Source organism: Procambarus clarkii, chromosome 18 (assembly GCF_040958095.1).
Source record: "Procambarus clarkii isolate CNS0578487 chromosome 18, FALCON_Pclarkii_2.0, whole genome shotgun sequence".
NCBI classification, from domain to species: Eukaryota; Metazoa; Arthropoda; class Malacostraca; order Decapoda; family Cambaridae; genus Procambarus; species Procambarus clarkii.
Genome location: NC_091167.1, coordinates 24,043,205 through 24,057,811, shown reverse-complemented (window position 1 = coordinate 24,057,811; position 14,607 = coordinate 24,043,205). Strand labels below are relative to the sequence as shown.

The 14,607-nt window shown below is 45.2% G+C and overlaps 1 long non-coding RNA gene across 2 annotated transcripts; it reads right to left on the bottom strand.

The window, feature by feature from the left end:
* Positions 1-8,333: 8,333 nt before the first annotated feature.
* On the bottom strand, positions 8,334-14,224 carry LOC123754250 (uncharacterized). 2 transcript variants are annotated; one of them, XR_006772368.2, is made up of 3 exons: positions 13,662-14,066; positions 10,639-10,674; positions 8,334-8,743 (listed from the first exon to the last, which is right to left on the bottom strand). It is a non-coding gene; the product is annotated as an uncharacterized lncRNA (long non-coding RNA). The 2 variants fall into 2 exon arrangements; XR_011229035.1 differs by lacking the exon at positions 10,639-10,674 and having other exon boundaries at positions 13,662-14,224.
* Positions 14,225-14,607: the final 383 nt, after the last annotated feature.

Here is a 14,607-nt window from a genome sequence, read left to right as displayed (position 1 = left end):
AGACATTTTTAAATCAAATGAAATATGAGAGCCAGAGAGAGAGAGCGAGAGCCAGAGAGAGAGCGTGAGCCAGAGCCAGAGCCAGAGAGAGAGAGAGAGTCAGAGCCAGAGAGAGAGCCAGAGAGCAAGAGAGCCAGAGAGAGAGCAAGAGAGCCAGAGAGAGAGAGAGAGAGAGCCAGAGAGAGAGAGAGAGCAAGAGAGCCAGAGAGAGAGAGAGCGAGAGAGAGAGAGAGAGGCAGAGAGAGAGAGAGAGAGAGAGAGCAAGAGAGCCAGAGAGAGCGAGAAAGAGAAAGAAAGAGAGAGAGAGAGAGAGAGAGAGAGAGAGAGAGAGAGAGCGAGAGAAAGAGAGAGAGAGAGACAGACAGACAGAGACAGAAAGACACACACACAACAAAAGAGGAGACAGAACAAAATTAAGGCAAGGAGAGAGAAGACAGGACAGAAACAACAGAGAGAGGAGAGAAATGAGAAATCATTGAAGAGAAGGGGAAGAGAAACACAAGATAAGAAAAAGATAGAAGAAAAATATACATGATAAAAATGACATAAATGAATACCACAAATATAAAAAGTAAAGGAAGAGAGAAGCTAGAAGAGACAGGAAACGAGAGGTGTTAGAAGAGAGGAGGAAAGGAGAGATTAAAAGACAAGAAAAACAGGAGAGAAACGTAAAAGAAATAAAAAAAAGGGACATTTGTGAGGATATAAAATAGAGACCAGAGAAGACCATATATCAAGAGTGTGAGGATAAAGACTTATATATTTTCTTAGTAGACATATCCTCTGGCTCTTGTTGCCCCTCTTGTATACGAATTGTACTTGCAAGTTTTCCCTGAAAAGATATTAACAAAATTAATATTTAATTATTTATTTATATAAATTACACACACACAAACTTTATATATTATATATATAGAGCAAGCATTTATGCATATATATAGAGCAAGCATTTATATATAGAGCATTTATGCCCGAAACGCTTTGCGTAATAGTGGCTTTAGGCATTGTATGTACTAGCTATACCTATAAGTGAAACATTCCTTGTAAATATTTATTGTATGTATGTACCTTACCTAAATAAAATTGTATTGTATTGTATTGTATATATATATGTCGTACCTAGTAGCCAGAACTCACTTCTCGGCCTACAATGCAAGGCCCGATTTGCCTAATAAGCCAAGTTTTCCTGAATTAATATATTTTCTCTAATTTTTTTCTTATGAAATGATAAAGCTACCCATTTCATTATGTATGAGGTCAATTTTTTTTATTGGAGTTAAAATTAACGTAGTTATATGACTGAACCTAACCAACCCTACCTAACCTAACCTATCTTTATAGGTTAGGTTTGGTTAGGTAGCCGAAAAAGTTAGGTTAGGTTAGGTAGGTTAGGTAGTCGAAAAACAAATAATTCATGAAAACTTGGCTTATTAGGCAAATTTGGCCTTGCATAGTAGGCTGAGAAGTGCGTTCTGGCTACTAGGTACGACATATATATATATATATATATATATATATATATATATATATATATTGTAACGATAATCTCCTTCAAGAGATTGAGCCTGCTCTTCCCTCCACAATTACGTCGTTGAAATTATATAAAACTACTAGGGAAGAAATGTCCAACAACGACAACAACATCTCCAAGGTTTGCCAGAGCGCAAAACGTTGCAGCCAGAGACACCTGTTCAGACTCAAACCGCCAAACTACCTAGCTGTTGATCGCTACCGGCTCCGCTGATTGGTCGCCGGCCGGGCTGCAACTGCACTCCACCCCCCCATACTACTTGATGTCTGGGGTCGCCACGACCTCAGACCTCAGAATATTCTGTGCTTTCGCAGTTATCACTCCTCCCGGCTAGACGTTAGCGTGTACTGAGAGAGGTGGTAGCTTAAAGCCAATATTCCAGCACCTCCCTTTAATTTTGTGTTGCACTTCTTGTTATTTTATCTTAACGTAACTTTTCATTGTGTCATTTAATTATTCTTATTATTTTGATTGATTGATTTTATTATAAGAATTTGTTTGTCCATTTTTTCATGTTTTGATTTATTTAACGTAATTAAAATTTCATTGTTAAAATTTACTTGTGTTTTGTGTGTCTTCTCCTTACCTTACCACAGACGAAGTTCCAGTTTTTCTATTTTTTTTTATAACTATGTGACGAGGCCATACCCCTAGCCTTAAACAGCCGAACACCAACGCGTTACCGTCACAAGTTATATGGGGGCCTGTCCGGGAGCTTCACTCAGGTATTGGTGCCAAGTGGTAATTTATGGTAAGCGTATTTAACTTTGTTAACGTAGCTTTACTATTTTTCATATTCAATTTCATTTTTTATAAGGTGCGGTGTATTGTGCATTACGAGAGTAACATATGGTGAAGGTGAGACAACTTTGGATTACGTGGTGACTGTAGGCCTCAGTCATACTCTTAATTGGTCATCTCTCCCTCCGTGTTATTACTCGTATTTACCATCTATGTCCCTTGAATATTTCTCATTCTGACAGATCATCATATTGGTACCCTGGTACTGTGGTCTGCCCCGGGTCAAGAGTACCCAATCTTCTGCAATCTGACTGTAGGAGGACAAAGAGGGCCATAGTTCCTCTAGCTCGAACTTTAGTTGCTGAATTGGGACCTCAGCAGCAGTTCTCGTCACCAGTTGACACCTCGCACCCCTACACGTCAGTCAGAGATGATGATACATACAACGGTAGAGAATTAGCTTACTTTTCAGAGCACAAAAGTTCGCTAATTCTGTAAGTATCATATTAAATTCAGTAGGAAAAACTTGCTTTATGTCCTATAGAGACTTGGCAAGGTATGCCTACATCCTTGGACTACCAATTTTACTTTTGAGGCATTTAATTGTTTCATTTGTTTTCGAAACTCTGTTTCATTTGTTAGTAGGATTTTCTTGCCCTTATCCTCTTACATGAGTACCGGGTACAAGATTTCCTGCGCCCTTGATTTAATTTAATCATTTAACATCTTTTACTTAACTTTAATTGTTAAAGATCTCACAGGATAGGTACCAGTTGCCACGTTGTCCTGTTTCTGACATTCACTATTGAATATTCGTGTACCTTTATTTGCTAATTTCACCATGTTTCGTCTCCAAGCTTTCCGTACAAATCCAGCAGGTGAAATAGGGACTTTAAGTCGTGCCAAGAGGACTGAATTACAAACTCTTGCACATGAGTATCAACTAGAAGTTCGCTACCAAGCCAACAAAAATGACCTACACAACCTGTTGCTGGATTACTATTTAGAGCAAGGTAAGATAGACTCTGAAACTCATGAAACTTACTATATTGCAGAAAAAACTGATTTGGCAACGCTGAAACTCAAACTAGAGCTGGCCAAGATTGAAGAACGAACAGCTGCCATACGGAGGGACGAACAAGAACGCGAGGCCGCCTTGAGGAGAGAAGAACAAGAACGTGAGATTGCCTTACTCCAGGAGCGGGAACGAGTACAGCTTGAAACACTCCAGGAGCGGGAACGCGTACGGCTTGAAACCAAACAACGCGAGTTAGAGATGCAACGCGAACATGACAAGCAACAAGCGACTCTGGCTCTAGAGTGTCGTCAACGCGAAATCGCCTTGGAAACTTCACACAACGCCAGCAAGCTACTGCCAATCTTCCCGTCAGTTTTAATATATCACATGCAAGTAAGTTAATGCCATCCTTTGTAGAAGCAGAAGTTGATGTGTTTTTCACCACCTTTGAAACCCTTGCTAATCAACTCAGTTGGCCTGTCGACCAATGGGCCACACTTCTCAGAGTCCATCTTACAGGTAAAGCTGCAGTCACACTCAGTACTCTGGCGTCTGAGAATGACTACCCCACTCTGAAACAAGCAGTGTTGGACGCCTACCTACTTTCCACCGAAAGTTATAGAAGGAAATTCCGTGACCACCTGAAGGCAAGTACCACTACCTTCCTTGAGTTTGCTAACACGAAACGGAGGTATTTCATGAAATGGCTGGAAGCAGCACATGTCTCTACTTTTACAGAACTCGTCAACCTGATGCTTGTTGAAGAATTCTTGAGACGTGTGCCGCCTCCTGTCCGCCTCTACTTAGCAGATAAAGAAGAAACCGACTACCTGAAGTGTGCTAAGTCGGCTGACACTTACAGCCTCATCCACCGGCTGACACCTGAACCATCCTCCAGTAAGAAGTCGTGGTACAGTTACGAGAAGGTGAGCCCCGATCAAGCTGGTTCACAACTGTACTGCAAGTATTGTAGACTCTATGGACATACCATAGACAAGTGTGGTAAGTCTCAATACAAGGGAACCACTGACCAACAAAAACCCAAACCAACTCCTCCTAAGTCCGGTAAGCCTGTGATGAATGTTGGTGTTGATGTTAATGAACTTTCTCTTTTCAGTAACCACCTGTATACTGGAACTGTCTCTGCCAACGGTTCAAATCCGGAGGGACGTTTCAAATTGAAGATCTTGAGGGACACAGCGGCTCTTCAATCGATCATCTTGAAGTCGGCTGTGCCCAACATCGTCTACACCGGAGAAACTGTCTTCATCACTGACCTCACTGCTACCACTCCATACCCTCTCGCCAGAGTCCACCTGGATTGTCCCTACGTGAACGGGGAAGTCCAAGTCGCCGTCAGGGAAAAGCCTTTTCCCATGCCTGGAGTGCAACTTCTCCTAGGCAACGACTTGGCAGAAGACCTGCAACCGACCAACCTGATCGTCATGGAAAAACCCCAGGTGTGTAACACTGTGCCAATAAACCCTATTCTAGAGTATGTTCCAGCAGAGGTTCAAGAGAGTGATGAAGTTTCTCCTCCGGTTCTCGTGACCACCCGTGCACAAGCCGCACGTCCACAGCCAGCTGACTACTGCTACCGCTGTCCCTCAAGACCCTCAGAAACTACCCCCGCATCTGACCAAGTTGGAGTTCCGTAAGTTGCAGAGGGAAGATCTTACTTTAACACCATTGTTTTTCCAGGCTGAGACTCAACCCGACAGTATTCCTGGGTTCTTCCTAGAGAACGACTTACTCTACCGCAGATATAGACCCAGTAAACTGAAGGAGGAGGACGATTGGGCCAACATCGAACAACTTGTGATTCCCACCAGCCTGCGGCCCACTATTCTACACCTGGCCCATGGAGCGTTCTCCCACTACGGCTTCAACAAGACTTACCATGGGATTCGTCAAGACTACTACTGGCCAGGTATGGTAAATAACGTAAAACAGTACGTAAAACAGTGTCATACATGTCAGATGGCAGGCAAACCGAACATCTCCATTCCCAGAGCGCCACTGATTCCCATACAGGTGCCTGCGGAACCTTTCCACAGACTCATAATAGACTGTGTTGGTCCTTTACCTCGGACCAGTTCAGGTAACGCCTACATCCTAACCATCCTGTGTCCTACCACCAGATTTCCCATAGCAGTTCCAGTGAAGAACATCACGGCTGCTACGGTTATAAAACATCTATTGAAGATCTTCACTCAATACGGATTTCCCAGGGAGATTCAAAGTGACTGTGGTACCAACTTCACCAGTGATCTCTTCAAAAGGACACTGGAGGAGTTCAACATCAAACAGGTATTGTCCAGCCCCTATCATCCTGCTTCACAGGGTTCTCTTGAACGTAGTCATCAGACCATCAAAGCACTCTTGAAAAAGTTTTGTAGTGAAACCTCGAAGGATTGGGATAAGCAGATTGACCTTATAATGTGTATTTTCAGAAGTCTCCCCAATGAGTCCCTAGGAGTATCTCCTTATGAGATGCTCTACGGCCGTAAGTGCCGTACTCCCCTTAAGGCTTTCAAAGACTCTCTCAGAGATGCCACCTTCAGTGAGCATCAGAATGTGCCCCAGTTTCTTCAAAACCTTCAACACATTCTAGAGAGAGTCCACCGCTTTGCCCATGATAATCTATTGAAAGCCCAGGAGAAAATGAAGACTCATTACGACCAGACCAGCAAGGTAAGAAAATTCAAGCCGGGAGACTTCGTCCTTGCCTACTTCCCTATCCCAGGTTCACCTTTACAAAACAGGTTTTCAGGACCCTACTGCGTCAAAGAGTGCAGGAATAATAACAACTACGTAATAGAGACTCCAGATAGGCGGCGGAAGACCCAGCTGTGCCACGTCAACCTCCTGAAGCAATATAATGGTACTCCTCCCACTGTCCTGACTAATTATTCCACCTTCACAGAACCCTACATCCACAGTGAGACCATCCCAGCTTCTCCTCCCGAAAGCACTGACAAGGAGTCAGCGCTTTCTAATTCCAAAATCCTTAATGATCTTCCCAAATGCTTTCAGGATAATAATCGTGCTCCTTTGCCCTCTTCTAATTCCACTCTCACCTCGTCAGATAAGCCCTTCATCCTCCATGTCGACGCCAATGGTACCGACTATGGTGGTGTCGTGATGCAGCAACGAGGCGAGAAGAATACACCTGTCAGCGACTACTGCTACAAGGAACTACGGAACAATTGGCAAGGAGCTACTCTTCCTCATCCTGAAGCTTCAGCACTTCACTCCACACCTGAAAAGTGCTCGGTCCACCATCAATACGGACCACACCACCCTACACCACCTGCAGCACGCCCACTTCCCATCTCAACGTCTTCTACTATGGGCTTGCTACCTGCAGAAATTCAACCTGGAGACACGCTATACCAAGAGTCTGACAACATCTTAGCCCATGATCTCTCCAGAGTTTATGAAGTAGAAGCGACTCCATCCATTACTCCACCACATAACGACGTACTGCTTCCAGAACCGCAGGCTTCGGGGGAGAGTTGTGACGATAATCTCCTTCAAGAGATTGAGCCTGCTCTTCCCTCCACAATTACGTCGTTGAAATTATATAAAACTACTAGGGAAGAAATGTCCAACAACGACAACAACATCTCCAAGGTTTGCCAGAGCGCAAAACGTTGCAGCCAGAGACACCTGTTCAGACTCAAACCGCCAAACTACCTGTTGATCGCTACCGGCTCCGCTGATTGGTCGCCGGCCGGGCTGCAACTGCACTCCACCCCCCCATACTACTTGATGTCTGGGGTCGCCACGACCTCAGACCTCAGAATATTCTGTGCTTTCGCAGTTATCACTCCTCCCGGCTAGACGTTAGCGTGTACTGAGAGAGGTGGTAGCTTAAAGCCAATATTCCAGCACCTCCCTTTAATTTTGTGTTGCACTTCTTGTTATTTTATCTTAACGTAACTTTTCATTGTGTCATTTAATTATTCTTATTATTTTGATTGATTGATTTTATTATAAGAATTTGTTTGTCCATTTTTTCATGTTTTGATTTATTTAACGTAATTAAAATTTCATTGTTAAAATTTACTTGTGTTTTGTGTCTCTTCTCCTTACCTTACCACAGACGAAGTTCCAGTTTTTCTATTTTTTTTATAACTATGTGACGAGGCCATACCCCTAGCCTTAAACAGCCGAACACCAACGCGTTACCGTCACAATATATATATATATATATATATATATATATATATATATATATATATATATATATATATATATATATATATATATATATATATATATATATAATTTCGTAAACCTCACCCTGTAAACATTCATGTTTCTACATGTTAAACAAGCTACGAGGATGAGGGAAGGGGATGTTCCCTCCATGCTGGATATTATATTTTCTGATCAGGGGAAGGAAGACACCAAGCCTTGGGGGCGTAATTTTATTGACATGATAAATAATTCTGCAGAAGTAAAACAGGCTTTTAAATAGGACTTAACAAATGTATAACATAGCCGTGGCTAACGCAAAGTACACGAAACATCTTAAATTGTACACCCGTAGTAAAACGTAATCTTATAGCCTAGTAACAAACTCTGCAGAAACCTAATGTCCTAATGTCTAGAATTAGCAGTGAGGCGAATGTAACAAATCTAATTCTAAGTATAACAGGACACCAAAGTGAACAACATAACATAAGGGAAACCCTAGCTGGAGAATAATCAGGCGGCAGAAAACATAGTGACTGGGGAAGCCTGATATGTATTTGGAGAAGAAAATAACCCCAGGCCAGAGGCCGAGCCGCCAAGGAAGGAATTACCTGACAAGGTAGGGCTTACTAGTAGAATGTCTGTAAAGTCAAAGTAGTAGCTGCGGACAGCGGAACACTTGGGGACGGGCGCTGCACCCCCACCCCGCAGGCCAGCAGGCCGTACCCCCCCCCCCCCCGAAGGGCGAGTGCCCGCTGGCCGCGAGGGAAACCTCAGGGAGGCAGAGCAACTACGCTACAAAACTAGGAAGGAAGGAGGACAAACTGGAGGAGCTCGCACATCGCCTCGACTTATGCCCCCTGGCCTTGGCCCGTGGGCGACGGTCGGTGAAGGTGGGGGGCAGGGGCGGCTGTAGCAGCCGCGGCAGGGTCTGCCTCGGTGGTTCCCATGCCCTGAAGGCTTGTGACATGAGAGGGCCCCCGAGCCTGCGCGATGGGCGCCTGCAGCGTCGTCCAATCGTCGGCCGAAAAAGGTGGAGGCTGCGACGCTGTGCCACCCGCCGCTTTGCCGGCAGTGGCCTCTGGGAAGTGTGGTCGCCGTGCACATCAGAGCCGCCCGAGGAGGCCCCCGAGGGGGGGAGGCGAAGCGAAGGCCGGCTGCGTCCTCACCCCACTGCGCTGTTGTCCTCACGCGACGTCGCCCGAGCCCTCTTCCGTGTTGCAGTTGCTGCGTGATCCGGCTTCTCGCCACTGCGGAAAATGAAAAAGTAAGCATTGACAGGTCTAACGGGGGAAAACAGGCAGGGAGGCCCAGCTGCCGCACCGGCAACCGTCACATACACAAGTAGACAAAAGCAAGGTAAAGTTAAGTGTCCATAGTGATTGAGAATACCGGACATAGCCAATGCTATCGTAATAAAACCAATGTAATAAACTCTGAGCAGTTAAAATAGATTAAGAGAGTAATATTCATGTATAGATTGAACAGTAATATTCATGGTATAGTTTGGTTATAATAAGACCGTATTACTCATTGTATAGTTTGTTTATATTAAGACAGTATTAATCGTGGTATAGTATAGAAGAATTCAAACAATAATAATCTCAAAAGTAAAAACAAAATTATTTGAGTATCCCACTAGAAATGTACACTGCTTTAACACTGCAACAGTGTTATTAAGTAAATACCGGGCATAACTGGAGCTGGACTATGTAACAAATTAATCTTAGAAACTTAAATAATATAAATAACATAGCGAGGCCAAAACAGTAAGAAAGGCATGAGGCGTAAGCAGTGCTAGAAACAGAATAAATAGCGGAGTAAATACAAGACAAACTGAAACTGAACAAGTAAATAGCTTAAGACCGTATTATAATATACTTGTATTTAAGCTGAACAAATAAAAGATATAATATACTTGTATTTAAGCTGAACAAATAAAAGATATAATATACTTGTATTTAAGCTGAACAAATAAAAGAGTAAACAGTGATAATCATGGATAATTTGGGTAGATTAAATAGCGGAGTAAATACAAGACAAACTGAAACTGAACAAGTAAATAGCTTAAGACCGTATTATAATATACTTGTATTTAAGCTGAACAAATAAAAGATATAATATACTTGTATTTAAGCTGAACAAATAAAAGATATAATATACTTGTATTTAAGCTGAACAAATAAAAGAGTAAACAGTGATAATCATGGATAATTTGGGTAGATTAAAGCAGGACTATACAAGGTATAGGATGGTTAGGTTGAACAGTAATATATGCATGGTATAGTTTGGATAGATTAAAATTGTAAAGTTCATGGGATAGATTGGTTAATTAAACAGTACTTATTCATGGAATAGATGGTCTAGAGTAAACCAATAATAGTCTCAAAAGTGAAAACAAAATTATTTGCATATCCCACGGTAATGGACACTGCCTTAACGCTGCAACAGGAATAGTAAGTAAATACAAGGCATAACTGAAAGCTGAACAAAGTAATAAAATAATTTAGGGAACTTAAATAAATGATACAGCCCGTCCTCCAAAAATGGGGTGGTAAATGTAAGAAGACAAATAAGTGCAATTATGTACTATTGATAGCAGTTAGGAATTGTACTTATTTTCACTTAGTATTAAATCGTACTGTCAAATATATTGTGAATATTTGAGTTTACCTGAAAAACTGAATAGAAAACCACAACCTCACCTAACCGTCTTAGTTTTTGAAGATAATAATTTTATTGCTTCCTAATTACAATTAGTACTTAACTTATAGCTATATTGATATTACAGTTTTATAAAACTAATAAAACAAAACTAAAATATATTAATAAATTGTAAATTAACTCAGGATATTTTAAAATTTTGCATAAAATCTATGTTGTTTAATAAACCTGAAAAAGAAATTCCTGATATTTAAAACTTGTGTATAGCCAATTGAAGATGAAACCTTCGTCTTAAAATTCTGAGTGTCTTAACAGAAAACGAGGAGAATTAAATCGGGGGAGGGAGTTGGGTAAATGTAACAGCCCCCTAAGTGCAATTATGCACTGTTTATGACAGTAAGAAAGTGTACTTATTACACTTAGTATTAAATCGTACTGTCAATTCGGAGGATGGGTTGAATGATAACATGGCGTAGCTCACCCAAACCGACAGACCGCTCTACGGCATGCGCCTACCCTGGAGGAGTAGAACAGAACAGTGAGAACGGGAGAGGAATAATATATTCTAATAATAGAATAAGACCGTAATATAATGTACTTGCATATAAGCTGAACAAATAAAAGAAACAGTGGTAATCATGGGAAGATTTGGTAGCTTAAAGCGGGATTAATCAAGGGATAGGATGGTAGGTTAAGCAGTAATGTGCATGGTATGGTTTGGATAGCGTAAAACTGTAATGTTCAAGGGATGGAATGGTTATTAAAACAGTATTAATCAAGGGAGAATGGCTAGCCTAGCAATAATATTCTCAAAAGTGAAACAAAATTAGTTGAGTATCCCACAGCAATGGACACTGCATTAACGCTGCTAGAGGAATAGTAAGTAAATACAAGGCATAACTAAGCTGAACAATGCAATAATTAATTTAGAAACTTAAATAAAAGATAATAACATAACATAGCCCACCCAAGCGGACAGACCGCCCGACGGCATGCGCTGGAGGACAGGACAGGGAAACAGGAGGGAACGTGTACGTGCAGGAACAACAGGCGGCTACCGAGTGGACGAGACGTCAAGGTACAAACGGGCCGGTCTACCCCGACCAGGCCAAACGGCTGGGGCGAACATAACGTGGGACACCGGGGCCAGCAAACACCTGGGGACGAACAAACCGGGATACACCGGCCAGCCCAAACGACTGGGTACGAACAAGCCGGGATACACCGGCCATCCCAGATGACTGGGTACGAACAGATCGGGCTACACCATCACCGGATGAGACTGAACATCCGTGTACGAACAAGCCGGGCTCCACCGGCCAGACAAAACGTCTGTGACGAGCAAGCAGGGCTGCGCCAGCCAGACAAACAGCTGAGACGAACAAGCTGGGCTACACCAGCCAGGCAAACGACTGGGACAAACAAGCTGAGCTACACCGACCGGACAAACAACTGGGACGAACACGCTGGGCTTCAACAGCCAGACAAACGACTGGGAAGAACAAGCTGGGTTACACCAGCCAGGCAAACAACTGGGACGAACAGACTGGCTTCAACAGCCAGACGAACGACTGGGACGAACAAGCAGGCTAAACCAGCCAGACAAACGTCTGGGACGAACGAACTGGGCTACACCCGCCAGACAAACGTCTGGGGCGAACGAGCTGGGCTACACGAGCCAGACAAACGTCTGGGACGAACGAGCTGGGCTACACGAGCCAGACAAACGTCTGGGCGAACGAGCTGGGCTACACCAGCCAGACAAACGTCTGGGCGAACGAGCTGGGCTACACCAGCCAGACAAACGTCTGGGGCGAACGAGCTGGGCTACACCAGCCAGACAAACGTCTGGGACGAACGAGCTGGGCTACACCAGCCAGACAAACGTCTGGGGCGAATCGAGCTGGGCTACACCAGCCAGACAAACGTCTGGGGCGAATCGAGCTGGGCTACACCAGCCAGACAAACGTCTGGGCGAACGAGCTGGGCTACACCAGCCAGACAAACGTCTGGGCAAACGAGCTGGGCTACACCAGCCAGACAAACGTCTGGGGCGAACAAGCTGGCCTACTCCGGCCAGACAACAACTGGGACGAACAAGCTGGGCTACACCAAGCGGCCAAACGTCTAGGGACGAACAGGCTGGGCTACACCAGCCAGACAGACGTCTAGTACGAACAAGCTGGGCTACACCAGCCAGACAAACGTCTAGGGACGAACACGCTGGGCAACACCAGCCAGACAAACTTCTAGGACAAACAGGCTGGGCTACACCAGCCAGACAAACTTCTAGGACAAACAGGCTGGGCTACACCAGCCAGACAAACGTCTAGGACGAAAAAGGCTGGGCTACACCAGCCAGACGAACGTCTAGGTCGAACAGGCTGGGCTACACCAGCCAGACAAACGTCTAGGACGAACAGGCTGGGTTACACCAGCCAGACAAACTACAGGGACAAACAGGCTGTGCTACACCAGCCAGACTAACGTCTAGGAACGAACAGGCTGATCTACCCCAGCCAGGCAAAACGCCTAGATACGGACAAAACGAGCAACACCGGACGGACAAACAACTGGGACGAACAAGCAGGGCATCACCGTCCAGACAAACATCAGAAGAACATGCCGGACGACACCGGCTGACGCAAGTCAGCCAATAACAAGAAAGTGTTGGGCCTACCCACCGGGGCACCGCCGCCACAAGGCGTCTCCTGCCCGAGGGCGAAAAGGGAGAAGGACAGGAAGGAAGCGAACACAGCCCAAGGCAAGCGCTCCTGGAGCTCCATGCCACGTGGGTGATGCCGTCCTTGGCATGGGCCCCTAGGGTCGGGCCCTAGGGACAAAGACAACTAAAAACCCGGCCAGGAGGCGTCGCCACCAGGGTGACGCCAGGACGCTCGCAGGGAGCCTGGCCGGTCACGCACGTCCAAGCGCATCACGAACCCTGGCCCCTAGGGCCAAGCCAAGAGGGCGCAACAAACCAGGTTCCGGGGAAAACGCCTGGGACGGGGAAGGAAACGAAGGGCATCCTTGGGGCGAGTGCTTCACCGAGCTCAAAGCCACGTGGGCGCCGCCTACCGGGCTTGGGCCCCAGGGCTCAGAACCCCGGGAACCGCCGCGTGGCGTCGCCACAGAGGGCGATGCCAGACCACAGAAGGAGCCTGGCCGCGCACGCACGGCCAGGCGCGGGCGAAACATGGCCCCTAGGGCAAGCCTAGGGGCACAGCAAACCGGGGAGGGCACACCTGGGACGAATGGTCCACCGAGCACGCAATAGGGCCGGGCCCCAGGGCACAGGACCACCGAAACCAGGCCACATGAAGTCGCCGCAGATAACCAGCGCACCAGTCCCGACCTGGAGGAACGCCAGCAACCCCAGGGAGGCAAGCAGGCGGAAGGCCCTAGGGAACTAGCTAAGCGGAACGAACGGGCCGCGAGGGACGGCGCAAACACACGCCAGCACTGGGGGTAGTCCTGACTAACTTGTACAGGAAACTCTCTTACCTTAGGGTTTGCTGGGTAGGGCAGGGGGCCCCTGCGGTACCGGCCTGGGATGTGGAAGGCCCCAAAGGATTGGAGAATATCAGTTGTGGGACCATAGTAGCGGAGAGGGAGTCCGATTGCTTGAGAAATCCCGTGTACACAGTAAACAAAACGTAGAAGTGGTAAGGGTACTGGCCCACGTGTCGATGAGGCGTGGTGCTGAGCGTGGAGCCGCTTCGTGAATCTTGGACCTGGTCGGGAGAGGGAGTGAGAGCGGGACCTGACTTCCCGCGCCTTTTATGCCACCCAGGCTGGCCGCACCACGCCTGCGGGACGCGATGCGCAATTGTCTCTTCCTTCCCCCGTCAGAAACTCCACCGCCTTTCGTCAAAAGGCAGTGGGCCATTTACCAGGAAAGAGAAAGATATATTTATCATTCAGTACCTCCCTCCCTTATAATCTGGAAGAAAATGAGCTTGAAGCAGTTGAAAAACCTGACTTGTGGAGAGGTCATTATGGGGAACTCAGATATTTCCTTAAGGAATTTGACAAACACTTGCTGTTAGGACATGAAGTAAATGAGATGTATGTCAAGTTTTGTGAACTATATGATAATGGCACAACAAAATTTATACTAAAGCAGAGATGCAGAACTAGGAAAAAGGGAAAAATTGCCCAAACATAGAAGCAATACAAAGATGCGAGAAACAACAATAGCAGTAAGGAGAGGGGCAGAAAGACTATGACTTTCGGTCATATTCAACAACACAAATATACATACACACACAAACATTATTGGAAAAAATTGGAATTGGAATATTGGAAAAAATAATTAAAACTAAATGGGTAGAACACCTGGAGAGAAATGATATAATTTCAGACAGACAGTATGATTTTCGATTTGGAAGATCCTGTGTATCGAATTTACTCAGTTTCTATGATCGAGCAACAGATATATTACAGGAAA